The sequence below is a fragment of the Oncorhynchus clarkii genome, chromosome 12 (genome assembly GCF_045791955.1).
Source record: "Oncorhynchus clarkii lewisi isolate Uvic-CL-2024 chromosome 12, UVic_Ocla_1.0, whole genome shotgun sequence".
Taxonomy (NCBI): domain Eukaryota; kingdom Metazoa; phylum Chordata; class Actinopteri; order Salmoniformes; family Salmonidae; genus Oncorhynchus; species Oncorhynchus clarkii.
The window spans coordinates 73,814,145-73,828,299 of NC_092158.1; the positions used below are offsets into that span (position 1 = coordinate 73,814,145).

Consider the following 14,155-nt stretch of genomic DNA (forward strand, 5'->3'; position numbering starts at 1 on the left):
CATTGGTGCGGCTGGCTTCCGGGTTGGATGTGCGCTGTGTTAAGAAGCAGTGCGGCTGTTGTGTATCGGAGTACGCATGACTTTCAACCTTCGTCTCTCCCGAGCCTGTACGGGAGTTGTAGCGATGAGACAAGATAGTAGCTACTACAACAATTGGATACCACGAAATTGGGGAGAAAAAGGGGTAAAATTCAACAATAAAAAAAGAAAACAAAAAAAAAGATTATAGCAGCAATACAACTGGCAGCCTTTAGACTAGTTGAGTATCTGGAGCATCAGCATTTGTGGGTTCGATTACAGGCTCAAAATGTCCAGAAACAAAGAACTTTCTTCTGAAACTCGTCAGTCTACTCTTGTTCTCAGAAATGAAGGCTATTCCATGCGAGAAATTGCCAAGAAACTGAAGGTCTCGTACAACGCTGTGTACTACTCCCTTCACAGAACAGCGCAAACTGGCTCTAACCAGAATAGAAAGAGGAGTGGGAGGCCAAGAGGACAAGTACATTAGAGTGTGTAGTTGGCAGCTTCATTAAATAGTACCCGCAAAACACCAGTCTCAACGTAAACAATGAAGAGGCTACTCCGGGATGCTGGCCTTCTAGGCCGAGTTCCTCTATCCAGTTTCTTGTTCTTTTGCCCATCTTAAAATTGCCTTTTTATTGGCCAGTGAGATACTCAACTAGTTTAAAGAAGGCCAGTTTTATTGCTTCTATAATTAGCACAACAGTTTTCAGCTGTGTTAACATAATTGCAGAAGGGTTTTCTAATGATCAATTAGACTTTTAAAATTATAACCTTAGATTAGCTAACACAACATGCCATTGGAACACATGAGTGATGGTTGCTGATATTGTGCCTCTATACGCCTATGTAGATATTCCATTTAAAAAATCTGCTGTTTCCAGCTCAATAGTAATTTACCACATGAACAATGTCTACACTGTATTTCTGATCATTTTATGTTATTTTAATGGACAAAAAATGTGCTTTTCCTTCAAAAACAAAGGCATTTCTAAGTGACTCCAAACTTTTGAAAGGTTGTGTATATGCAGGGGGGAATCAACAAAGTGAGGGAGTCCAGGTGAGTCCAATGAGCGCAGCTGCGCGTAAGGATGGTAACAGTTGCGTATGATGACGGGTAGCCTGACGCCCTCGAGCGCCAAGGAGGGGGAGCGGAAACAGGCGTGACACTGTCTGTCTGTCTGTCTGTCTGTCTGTCTGTACAACTGTCTGTACGACTGAATGTACGACTTTCCGTTATACAGGTCTAACAATCCAACTTTCCCACTGTGTCTCTGATCCGTTGAAATTATGATTCATGCCTTTTAATTGCCTGTAGTTGCCCAGTTCAGCTCAACTTTTATTCTGGCCTAATCCAGCCACCACTAGAGAATGCTATTGTATTGCATGCTATAATAATTATATAACGTTACAAAACAGCTCAGGGACCAACCAGTGGAGGGATCAGCTGAAGCCCTCCCAGATCCTGGAGAACCTGGCCAGACTGAGAGGAATCCCTTCACCCAGCACCTCTGCTGACGGCAGCACTCTCTCCTTCGGAGGGAGAGACTACAGCCTGCTGGACTTTGGTACAGAAAACCATTAAGTAGCAAACCACACGTTGTTAGCTTGGCAAGAGTTGTGTTAATAACTTGAGGGATGTGTAAATCACTTTAGACCTCCATGTAAACCATCCATTTCAATGGGAGATTTGCCCAAGAAGTTAGTATTCAACTATCTGAGGTACATTCAGTTCTATTAGAGGAGTTCCACAGATAAAGAAGAAAGAATAGTGCTTTCTTTTTTTTTTAAATACACTTGGCATTTTACTTCAACCACAACATAGTGAATGTGTTAGTCATCTGAACGTCAACCCAAACTTCTGTCTCCTGACTTGAGTTGTGTGTCCTGTCGCTAGAGGCCAACAGAGTCATCCACCAGCACCTGGGTCCAGCCAGGGAGAGGATGGCCCTGCATGTCCTCAGTAAACAGGGTCTGGTGCCAGAGCATGTGGAAACCAGGACTCTCTACAGTACTTACCAACCTACACTGTCCCAGGTTAGTACCTTATTTCCCTTTTCCTGATAACACTTTCATTGTAAGCCAATGTAAATGTTAATAAGTGCTTCGTAAAGTTTAGAAGCATGTAAAAAAAAAAATGCATTTAGAAATAATGAAATGCTTATAGTTATTATAAAGTGTTTCCTTATTGCCCTCATGAAACGTCCAAACATTGTACTGTATTATCAGGCCACATTATTCAAGAAAAAAAAATAGTTATGTCTATACGAGGTGTTTGTTTGTTGTGTGACAACATGACATTGTCTAGAGCAGTGCTTCTCAAACCTCACCTCGGGGACCCCCAGACGTTTCACCATTTTGTTGTAGCTCTGAACTAGCACACCTGATTCAAGTAGTAAGGGCTTGATGTTGGTGTTGAGTTGACAAGTTGAATCAGCTCTGCTAGCTCTGGGGGTTCCCCAAGGAGAGATTTGAGAAAGGCTGGTCTAGGGAATACTTACCAATTGTATTGGCTCTCACTCTCCCCATTGTTAGGGAAAGATTCAGATGTGGGTGGACATCTTCCCCAAGAGCCTGGGTTTACTGGGACCTCCCTGCCACATTACTCCACGCCAAGCCAAGAAGTGAGGGCCTTTATTACATTCATTCAAAAATAAAGAACCTGCACAGTCAAAATCATATTTTTCATCATATTTGATGATAATTGGATGAAACCAGATCAAAGTAGGATGACCAAAGTATGAGAAACGACTGGTGGTGGTACATTGATGAAGTGTATGATCACACTTACTGGCTTCTTCCTCTGTTAAAAACTTGAACTCAGGAGGCAGGGTTAATTGAGGCTTTATGTGACATCACATACATTTTTATTCACCTCCTTTTAATACACCAATGGTAACGTCTTATTCTCTTACCTAATTTAAATAAGTACCACCTTGTAACCATCATCGCGGAGGGGGGGGGGCTCAATTGGTAACAAAATTTGACTGCAGGGTGTCAGCAAATATAATTAGTGTTTTCCCCATCTATAGCAAAGTTACTTATAGGTTTCCTCTTTCAATTGTGTTAGCTAGTTAATGGCTAGCTAGGTCATCAGCCAGCATGGGGAAAAAAAGGGGGAAGAGTCATTCAAAACTTCTACTCAGTTGTCATGTCAACACATCTGTCAGTACTGCTATGAACTGCAACAGAAGAGACGTGCCAAATAGGAGATAAGAGGTTAGACCAAGTCATTGTTTTACAAGTCACAAGTAAGTCTCAAGTCTTAGCACTCAAGTCCCAAGTCAAGTCCCAAGTCAAGACAGGCAATTCCGAGTCAAGTCTCAAGTAAAGACCGACAAGTCTCAAGTCAAGTCTCAAGTCGTAAACTTTGAGTTTCGAGTCCTAAACAAGTCATAATGTGCTCTTCACCAATTGTAATACCATTTCATATTTTTAACAAGAGTAATAGTTAGTATATTACATGTACGCAAATCATTAATGCTTTTAAAAATATATACAGTTGAAGTCGGAATTTTACATACACTTAGGTTGAAGTCATTAAAACTAATTTTTCAACCACTCCACAAATTTGTTGTTAACAAATATAGTTTTGGCAAGTCGGTTAGGATATCTACTTTGTGCATGACACAAGTAAGTTTTCTAACAATTGTTTACATACAGATTATTTAACTTAGAATTCACTGTATCACAATTCCAGTGGGTCAGAAGTTTACATACACTAAATTGACTGTGCCTTTAAATTAAACAGCTTAAAAAATTCCAGAAAATGTCATGGCTTTAGAAGCTTCTGATAAGCTAATTGACATAATTTGAGTCAATTGGAGGTATACCTGTGGATGTATTTCAAGGCCTACCTTCAAACTCAGTGCCTCTTTGCTTGACATCATGGGAAAATCCAAATAAATCAGCCAAGACCTCAGAATTTTTTTTTTTTGACGTCCACAAGTCTGGTTCATCCTTGGGAGCAATTTCCAAACACCTGAAGGTACCACATTCATCTGTAAAAACAATAGTACGCAAGTACCAACACTATGGGACCACGAAACAGTCATACCACTCAGGAAGGAGACGCGTTTTGTCTCCTAGAGATGATCGTACATTGGTATGAAAAGTGCAAACCAATCCCAGAACAACAGCAAAGGACCTTGTGAAGATGCTGGAGGAAACAGGTACAACGTATCTATATCCACAGTAAAACGAGTCTTATATCGACATAACCTGAAAGGCCACTCAGCAAGGAAGAAGCCACTGCTCCAAAACCGCAATAAAAAAGCCAGACTACGGTTTGCAACAGCACACGGGGACAAAGATTGTACTTTTTGGAGAAATGTCCTCTGGTCTGATGAAACAAAAATAGAACTGTTTAGCCATAATGACCATCGTTATGTTTGGAGGAAAAAGGGAGAGGCTTGCAAGCCAAAGAACACCATCCCAACCGTGAAGCACAGGGGTGGCAACATCATGTTGTGGGGGTGCTTTGCTGCAGGAGAGACTGGTGCACTTCACAAAATAGATGGCATCATGAGGCTGGAAAATTTGGTGGATATATTGAAGTTAAAGCTTGGTCACAGGAAGTTAAAGCTTGGTCACAAATGGGTCTTCCAAATGGACAATGACCCCAAGCATACTTCCAAAGTTGTGGCAAAATGGCTCAAGGACAACAAAGTCAAGGTATTGGAGTGACCATCACAAAGCCTTGACCTCAATCCCATAGGACATTTGTGGGCAGAACTGAAAAAGCATGTGTGAGCAAGGAGGCCTACAAACCTGACTCATTTACACCAGCTCTGTCAGGAGGAATGGGCCAAAATTGACCCGACTATTTGTGGTAAGCTTATGGAAGGCTACCTGAAACGTTTGACCCAAGTTAAACAATTTAAAGGCAATGCTACCAAATACTAATTGAGTGTATGTAAACTTCTGACCCACTGGGAATGTGATGAAAGAAATAAAAGCTGAAATAAATCCTTCTCTTTACTATCATTCTGACATTTCAGATTCTTAAAATAAAGTGGTATCCTTACTGACCTAAGACGGGACATTTTTACTAGGATTAAATGTCAAGAATTGTGAAAAACTGAGTTTAAATGTATTTGGCTAAGATGTATGTAAACTTCAGACTTCAAATGTGTATGTTGGTGACTCATAAGGCTATGGGAATCAGGATGACTGTGCGTGAATTGTGTCAATCTCATAGACTGTCAGTTCTTGCATTCTCAGTTCTGCTTATGAACTTGGTGGTTACATTCCCACCTCACACCTTTACATTTACCAAACAAAGTGGCAGTGTTAGGCTGTTTATTGAAATGGTAGATTGAGCCTTTTAAGCGTGTGATATTTTTCAACAGGTACTTCATGCGGGCTATTGTCTGGAACACCACTGATGTCATACTAGATGAGACCAGCATCACCGGAGAGAATATGAGTGACATTTACGTCAAAGGGTACGGCAGAGCATGATTGTCTACTCAATGGTACAGTATTGAGTGATTGGCTACTCATACAGATCATACTGTATTGCTGATCAAGCAAGGGCAGTGAACCCTACATTTTAAGTGTGCAAAAAATAAGTGAAAACCATGTGCACAGCTGTCCACATACTTTAGATCTTGGTGCTGGTTCTAGCAGGAAAACATAGGTGTCCAAAACAAATGTAAAAAAATACACACAACCAACTTTGACTTCATAATTATGTTGAAATCTTTTCATTGCAGAGTGCATGAGAGTGTACCCCATTGCCGACTCGATTGGTGGCATACAGTAAACAGGGAATTGATATAGAAATAATGTTGTATGGTTGATTGAGTCAATAGGCGCAAGAGCAGTGGTGTCAAACTCATTTTGCCTTGGAGGCCGCATTCAGTGCTCAACGAGGTCTGAAGGGACGCACTGAATATTTGTTATAATTCCTTGCCGTCAAAACTTGCAAAAAATAGTGCTCTATCCATTGTTTTGGGAATTTCCGATGCTCACTGACTGTCTAGCTTTCATTTTGGTGATTATAGCGAGCTGGAAACAGTCAAGAAACTGTATGAATGTAGGTCCATTATCATTACTACACTGTTTAAATGTGGTTTTAGTCATTTTAAAGTATATTTATTTACAGATGGATGCCAGGTATGGAGGAGGACAAGCAGAAGACAGACGTCCATTACAGATCCCTGGATGGTGATGGCAACTTCAACTGGCGGTTTGTCTTTGGCTTCGACTACCTGCCCGCAGAGCAACTTTGCCTCGTTTCCAGAAAAGTGCGTTTGAAGAGATTTATTGTATTATTTATTGCCTTTATTTAGCAGACACTTTTATTCAAAGTGACTTAGTCATGTGTGTTGTGCATACATTATATGTATGGTACCAGGAATCAAACCCACTATTCTGGTGTTGCAAGCGCCATGCCCTACCAACTGAGCTAACACATTCTCTTTTACAGTTATGCCCTAAAGTGAAACATTTTGACAAATTAAGTCAAAGTTTGACAGTAAATAATAGTTTCAGAAACTGATATGTTGGGTAGATGTTGAGCTCCAGACTTATATCCAAATGTGTTTGTTTGGTTTGTTGTCAGGAGCATTTTTGGAATCTGGACCAAACCGAGTTTCGGACCCCTCCAAAGTTGATCGTCCAGATTTGGGACAATGACAAATTCTCACTGGATGACTATCTGGGTAAGATACATTTATTTCCTCTGATCTAAACTAACTGATACAGAGTGTTTCTCTTTTTCTCATCGCCGGATGTCTCCAAAAATCTGACTGACTGGTTTGAATTCATTTATGTTTATTGTCCATGAAGACAATAACAAGAAACATCCATCAGCATTTGAAACCCAAACTTATTTCAACCCAGGTCTGCAGTACATAACATATAACGGTGAATAGGAAATGTGGGAAGGAAACAGTGAAATAAAGGGATTGCTAATGCAGTTTGTGTTGTATTTGGGACACAGGCACAGTTGAGCTGGATCTGCTTCATCTGATCCCCCCTGCCAAGACCCCTGAGAAATGCAGTCTGAAAATGTTACCAGGGGTTACAGGCTCCACACCTTCCAAACAACCACCGCCCAACTCTCTGTTCTCCCAGAAGTCTGTGCGGGGGTGGTGGCCCTGTATGATCGAGCAGGATAGGAAGCACATTCTGGGTGTAAGTCTTGTTGTAGGGAAACTGAGAGAAAAAATTGCAAATTCGAAGTTAATTTTCCCATTTTGCCATGAATACAGAAAATATTGCAATTCTGCCATCGGGCGGAGATAATATTTTGCCGTTTTAAAGCTAATTTACTGCAGTGCTACAAATTGTTCCATTACTTATGCCATGTTCATATGATACCTGGATGAGAGCGACTAACAAAATTGTCCTTTAGCAGACGTTTTTATTCAGAGCGACTTACAGGAACTCCGCTCAAGGGCACGTAAGATTTTTCACCTAGTCAGCTCTGGTATTTGAAACAGCGACCTTTCAGATACTGGCCCAAATCTCTTAACCGCTAGACTACCTTTGTGCCCCCAAAATCAATGGAGGAACACTACCAAATTAAACAATTGCACTTTGTGTTTACTGTAACTGTGGTATGTGCTTGTCATACCTAGCTACCTTAAGATGAATGAAAGCCTCTCTGGATAAGACTAAGATGTAAATGTAAAATAAGTTAATACAGATTTCCTCAACATAAACATTCAGATTTCAGATTTCCTCAACATTCCTCAAAATAGTGGATCCGGTGTCATTGTGGATTAATTTTTAGCCAGAAATGCCTGCTCATAGGTGACAGTATTTAGTCACTTTGATCCTTTGCACAGTATTGATAAACATAATGACATTAAATGGATGTCTGAAGTCACAAGCTTTAGGGCTAAATGTGTTTATAGATCACATAGAATATGGATGAGAAAGTCTGTGGAGTGTTTATGACTGTCTCTGTGTTCCCATAGGGGAAAGTGGAGATGACCCTGGAAATAGTGGAAGAGAGGGAGGTAGAAGAGAGGCCTGCTGGGAAGGGCCGGGACGAACCCAACATGAACCCCAAACTAGACTTTCCCAAGTAAGACAACATCCACAAGTCACCTTTCAACCACCTATGACAATAACATTGTAGCTCGTATACTGTTAGTAGAATGTTTTAACATACAAACTACATAGCGCTATAACATTCAGTAACAACACGGCACCCAATAAGAGTCTTCATTTCAAACTGGGCTTGCCTAGGCCTACCCCCTAAAAAAAATGTGCTTTGTTGTTTCTCTCTCCATACAGTCGCCCCGACACTTCCTTCTTCTGGTTCACCAGTCCATGCAAGACCATGAGGTTCATCATATGGCGCAGATTCAAATGGATCTTCATTGGTTTGATAGTCCTCCTGCTTGTGCTCTTGTTCCTTGGGATCCTGCTGTACTCCCTACCAGTAAGATATATGTCCTTGTAATCGATAATACGAATATATCTATGCCACATAGAAGACACTTTCATCCATAGCAACTATAGTGAGTAGATAGTGCATACATGTGTTGTGTTTGTATGTGATTCACTCATATAGTGTAAACAGGCAATGTGCATCATTCCTTTGATATGCTGAATTGCAACATAATATGGTCAAATTAAGCATAACTGCATTTATTTGATCTGATAATAGAGTACAATATTGCAATAATTCCTCTCCACGAATGCATCCTGCATATGAATATAACAGAGGATGTAACCTTACTTTAAATAAAAGTAAAATATGTGTTTTATTAATTAAATATTTTCTCTTTCTTCTCCAGAACTACATCTCAATGAAAATTGTGAAGCCTTTCTCTTAGGAGTTACTCTACGGGGCAGCTGAGTACTATGCCTGTCTTCGTCCAAGGGATAAGGCGACAGAAGTCTTGACACTCAGGCCCTCACAAACTCTATGCAATGTATTCCTATCAGCGTTGTCTTCAGAGTTGCGTGCATTATTTAAATTTTTACACTTTATCAATCAAGGCTACACTTCACTTGCATTAAATACTGTAGCTACACAGCCCTTTTAATTGTACTGTACTTGTACTGTTCTTACCTGTCTGTCTTTCCCTGAAATACCGAAAGCAAAAGGAAAGGGAAAGGGGATACCTAGTTAGTCGCACAACTGAATGCATTCAACCGATAATGTGTCTTCTGCATTTAATCAAATGCTATTTTGTATGCATGCTTTACTAAACCTAATATAGAGTGTGTCTTCGCTGATAGAATGAGCTACTAACAACAAACACTGTTGTTGTGTCTTCAAACAATGTCCCAACATTCTAATAAGCCACTTCCTTAGACACCATACAGAGAAGGCCCCAATGCATTTCCAAGTAGAGGCATGAGATAATTTCTTGGTTGCAACAAAAATCCCATTTTATTTACTCACAGAATGTCTAGGTATGTCATACAGTCCGGGTAAATCCAGGTATGTCACACCTAATAAATTAAGCATGGTATCCATGTAAGCATAGACAGTTTTACTATAAATATTAATTGGGATCTAACTCAAAAAGGTACGCAAAATGATTAAGGTAAAATAGATGATTGTTTAAAAGTTTAAATCCAAAGGTATTAATCCACAAATGAAACAGTATTAATCACACTAGTTTTTTGAAGGCATTTTTCTAGCAGGCTTCTATCTATCCCCTGTTCTAATTTGGTTCCACCATAGAGGCATAAAGAAGGCTCATCATTGTATCTGTTTGGCTTCTGAGACAGGGTGGGCAGTGCAATTGAGGGTTATCTCAATTTTAAAGTAACTGTCCAGTGATAGTCACACTTTTAAAATGTAATGTTCTGATAACACATACCCAAATAATGGTGTTGGCTCATCCTATACTAATTTGTGGCCAAAGCAGAAATTGGAGAAAAAACATTTTAAAATCCCAACCTCAAACTTGTATCTCAACCAGAAAAAAATGCTTGCTATTTCCTCATAGAGGATGATGACATCCTCCTGAGGAGGATGAGCTGGCCAATCAGCGGTCTACTCACATTAATATTGGACAGTTACTTTAAAGTAGTCCATTTCTTCTTATTAGACTTTTATGAGTCAGTAAACAAACTAAAAGGGTGCATACTGCCACCTGGAGTGTGTTGTCTGAACAGGTATAAAGCCAAGGTTGGGGATTTACTGCTACCTGCAGTTCTGGAATGTTTCCTCAGGAGTATAATTCATTGGCTGATCCCTCCTGATTACCTGGATGGAATTATGTGATCCTTCCTTAATTTAACCCATAGGAAGTCCAAAACAGTTAAAATGGTGAAAGCCCTCAATGGCAATGTTCATTCTGAAACAGGTTCTATCCATTTGGAGTCCTCTTTCTACCTCTATGGATTCCACTGATGCATCTTAGCTTTAACCCATTATATTTTCATATAAACAGTTTCCATACTGTGAATAATAACTTTAACATGTTTCTTTTCGCATACAAAATGGCTCTAACAACTGTTGTATTCCAATTTCATTTATATCAATAGGCTTTTCTATGTTTTAATAAAGAACAATGATTATGTACAAACATGGCGGTTGCAGATTTACTGTAAATGTTTCTCTCCACACTGATCCCGAAGGCAGCGTTTTAGATCACTTACTGACACCTGGCTGGTGTAGTGGTAGTTCCGCAGCCCTGCTGCACACATGGCTAAAAGTGTCCATATAGGTTTGAATCTGGCCTACTGCCCTTTGTCACTACCATAGATTGTGTTCGTATACTGTGTCAGGACTCAATCAATAGACAATTCCACCAATTTATCGATTGGCTGAATGATCTGTTGGCTGATTTTCAGCAAACTCAAGTCAGGAAAAGCACATTAAATTGTATAATTTGTATTGGTGATTCTACAGAAGTGGTTCAAATTGCTGTTCCCAATCAAAGTACTATTTAAAAAAACAGATACATTTCAAAGTAAATAAATCAACGTTTGAAGACGTATTTATATCATAATATATTCTAATGAATTCCAAGTCAATTACAAACATTGTTAAATTAATATAGTACAACGTCATTGTTTAAATACCCATTCCTATTGAGAGGTGGCTGCCCCACACCCTGACTCCTAAAATTCATGTTTGAAAATAAAGCAATTAAAGATTTTTGTAACACTTTTATCAAATCTTGAGTTAGTTAGTATTATTACATTGAAAGATACTGATCTAATTAGTACACTCTTAGAAAAAAGGGTTCCAAAGAGGTTATTTGCGGAGGGACAGGGTTGTACCAAGAACCATTTACATCTGAAGAACCCTTTTTGGAAGACAAGGGTTCTTTATAAGGCAAAAGGTTCACCTAGAACCTTTTTCATCCTAAGAACCGCTTTTCGAAAGAAAGGGTTCTTTAATGATTTTTTGGTAGGAAAAGGATTCTTTGGAAGGCAAGAGGGTTCTACTGTACATAGAACCCTTCTAAACTGAATAAGCTTTTAAATAGTGCCTAAGCATTAGTGTTTACCTCAGTGTTTAAACTTTAACATCAGGAGTTTGAGTCATCCGATAGGGGTGGGAATGTTTTAAACTGTACCTACAGTATACTCCCAGTCGGTATTAGATAGAATGTCGCGGCCCCACCTGCTTTGGGGGAAAATGACCCGTGGTTACCCCATTGTCTCACAACAAAAACACCACCTTTTTGCTACTGACCAGAACGTTAAGCTAGCCAAGACCAACTAACCCAAACAAACTGACTATATGAAATAAGTTAAATGCTTTACCTGTGATTAAATGTTTTCCACACACATAGCTACGTGTAGACTACTTGGACACAGTTCTCACATTTTCCCACTCTCCCACACTGAATAGCCTGAAGCCACAGCGCTCCTCTCACAGGATCTATTTCCCTACATGGGAGCATTGCGAACTGTAGGTCGTGATTTTTGAGAAGTTACATGTACAACAACACAGCATTTTTTCAGCATGTTTTGTTATTTCTGTATAACAGAAAATAAATGTTTTTACATAGGGTCAACGGGAAAGAATGTTTGTTTCCCCCAATTTGTGGGTGTGGTCGAGGGGAATGACTTCTTATGGCGTGAATATCGACCATCGAGTATATGGGAATATTTGTACATGTATCTGGTATTCCTGATGTGTCTGGGATTCCTGTGTGTCAGGTAGTTTTTAAACCACTACACGCAGCGTGATCCAGGCCTATGACCAGGTCTAAAGCCAGATTGATGAACATTTACAATACATTTCTTAGATAAGAAAGTTCTTAGTTGAGAGTTAGGCAGGTAACTCCAAGAGTTACCGGTCTAACAGAACACAGAGGGTGTTCTTTAATTAATAGTAGCCTCTCCAACAAAATTCAAGTAGAATCAGACATTCCCCAGGGCAGCTGTCTAGGCCCCTTAATTTTTACTAATGCCCTGCCACTGGCTGAGTAAAGCCTGTGTCTTCATATATGCGGATGACTCAACACTATACACGCCGGCAAGTTAAATCAATGCAACACTTAAAGAGCTGCAGTCAGTTTCAGAATGGGTAGCAAGTAATAAGCTAGTCCTAAACATTTCAAAAACTAAAAGCATTGTATTTGGGACAAATCATTCACTAAACCTCAACTAAATCTTGCAATGAATAATGTGGAAATTGAGCAAGTCGAGGAGACTAAACTGCTTGGAGTGACCCTGGATTGTAAACTTGTGGTCAAAACATATTGATGCATCATTAGCTAAGATGGGGAGAGGTCTGTCAATAATAAAGCGCTGCTCTGCCTTCTTAACAACAATATCAACAAGGCAGGTCTTACAGGCCCTAGTTTTGTCACACCAGGACTACTGCCCAGTCGTGTGATCAGGTGCCACAAAGAGGGACTTGGCATAATTACAACTGGCCCAGAATAGGGCAGCACGGCTGGCCCTTAAATGTACACGTAGAGCTAACATTAATAATATGCATGTCAATCTCTCATGACTCAAAATAGAGGAGAGATCACTACTTGTTTTTTTACTCAAGCAGTAAAATCAGATTTTTAAAAACAGTGAGGACTGAAGAATCACATACAGGTACAAACACATAACATACACACTATACACTTGGATTGTGTGTTGTATTAGGGGCCAGAAGGCACACAATGTATTGCCAGCAGCAACTCATGCGACACAGTCCCCCTCAAAAAGTAAACATTTGGTTAGTAGAGACCCTACTGAGTATTTTCCACCCCAGTATTCCATATACAGTGTATTGCATTTGGGGCTATGGAGGGGTGGAGTGAAAGGCCAGCAGCAGGCCGTGCAACACAGTCCCCCTCAAAAACTAAGGGAATGCAGGCGACAAGTTTAGATCTGCATATTATGCCCATTGAAACGCATTGAGCTTATTCAGGACAGATTTTGGTGACAGTGTGCCCTCTCGCCTCACCTCTCCCTCTTTGCTGAAACTAGTGAGCGAAACAGCGCTGCTCTGTGTTACTATATGTAGCCCTTGTATCTGAAGCTGTCTGACCAAAAACATTATGACATGCCATACTCCTTATGTCCAGACAGCATCAGATACATGGTCTACACATACGGAGACAGAGGGGGGATGTTTCGCTCGCTCGGATGCTTTACCTGAGATCATAAATCCGGCCCTAGCTATTTGGTGGCACAAGTGGGGACACTTCAGGTTGAGGATAAGTTTCACACATCCCCATGTGCTACATTCATCCCTGAAATGTACTCAACAGCGACCCCACTGCAATAGTAGAACGAAGTCACCTAAGCACCACAGACAGATGCTGGCACTAAAACCGCACTCAGTCAGCTGTATTAGGAAATAATCAAACAGGAAACCACTCACCCAGAGGTGTCGCTCCTAGTGGCCGGAGACTTTAATGCAGGGAAACTTAAATCAGTTCTACCAAATTTCTATCAACATGTTAAATGTGCAACCAGAGGAAAAACAAATCTGGATCACCTGTACTCCACACACAGACACGCGTACAAAGCTCTCCCTCACCCTCCATTTGGTAAATCTGAATCAATTCTATCCTCCGGATTCCTGCTTACAAGCTAAAATTAAAGCACCAGTGACTCGATCTATAAAAAAGTGGTCAGATGAAGCAGATGCTAAACTACAGGACTGTTTTACTATCACAGACTGGAACATGTTCTGGGATTCTTCCGATGGCATTGAGGAGTACACCACATCAGTCACTGGCTTCATCAA

General features: G+C 40.3%; 1 pseudogene; it reads left to right on the plus strand.

The window, feature by feature from the left end:
• Nucleotides 1–10,529, plus strand: part of LOC139421232 (myoferlin-like) — a 57,575-nt pseudogene extending 47,046 nt beyond the window's left edge.
• The last annotated feature ends 3,626 nt before the right edge of the window (nucleotides 10,530–14,155 follow it).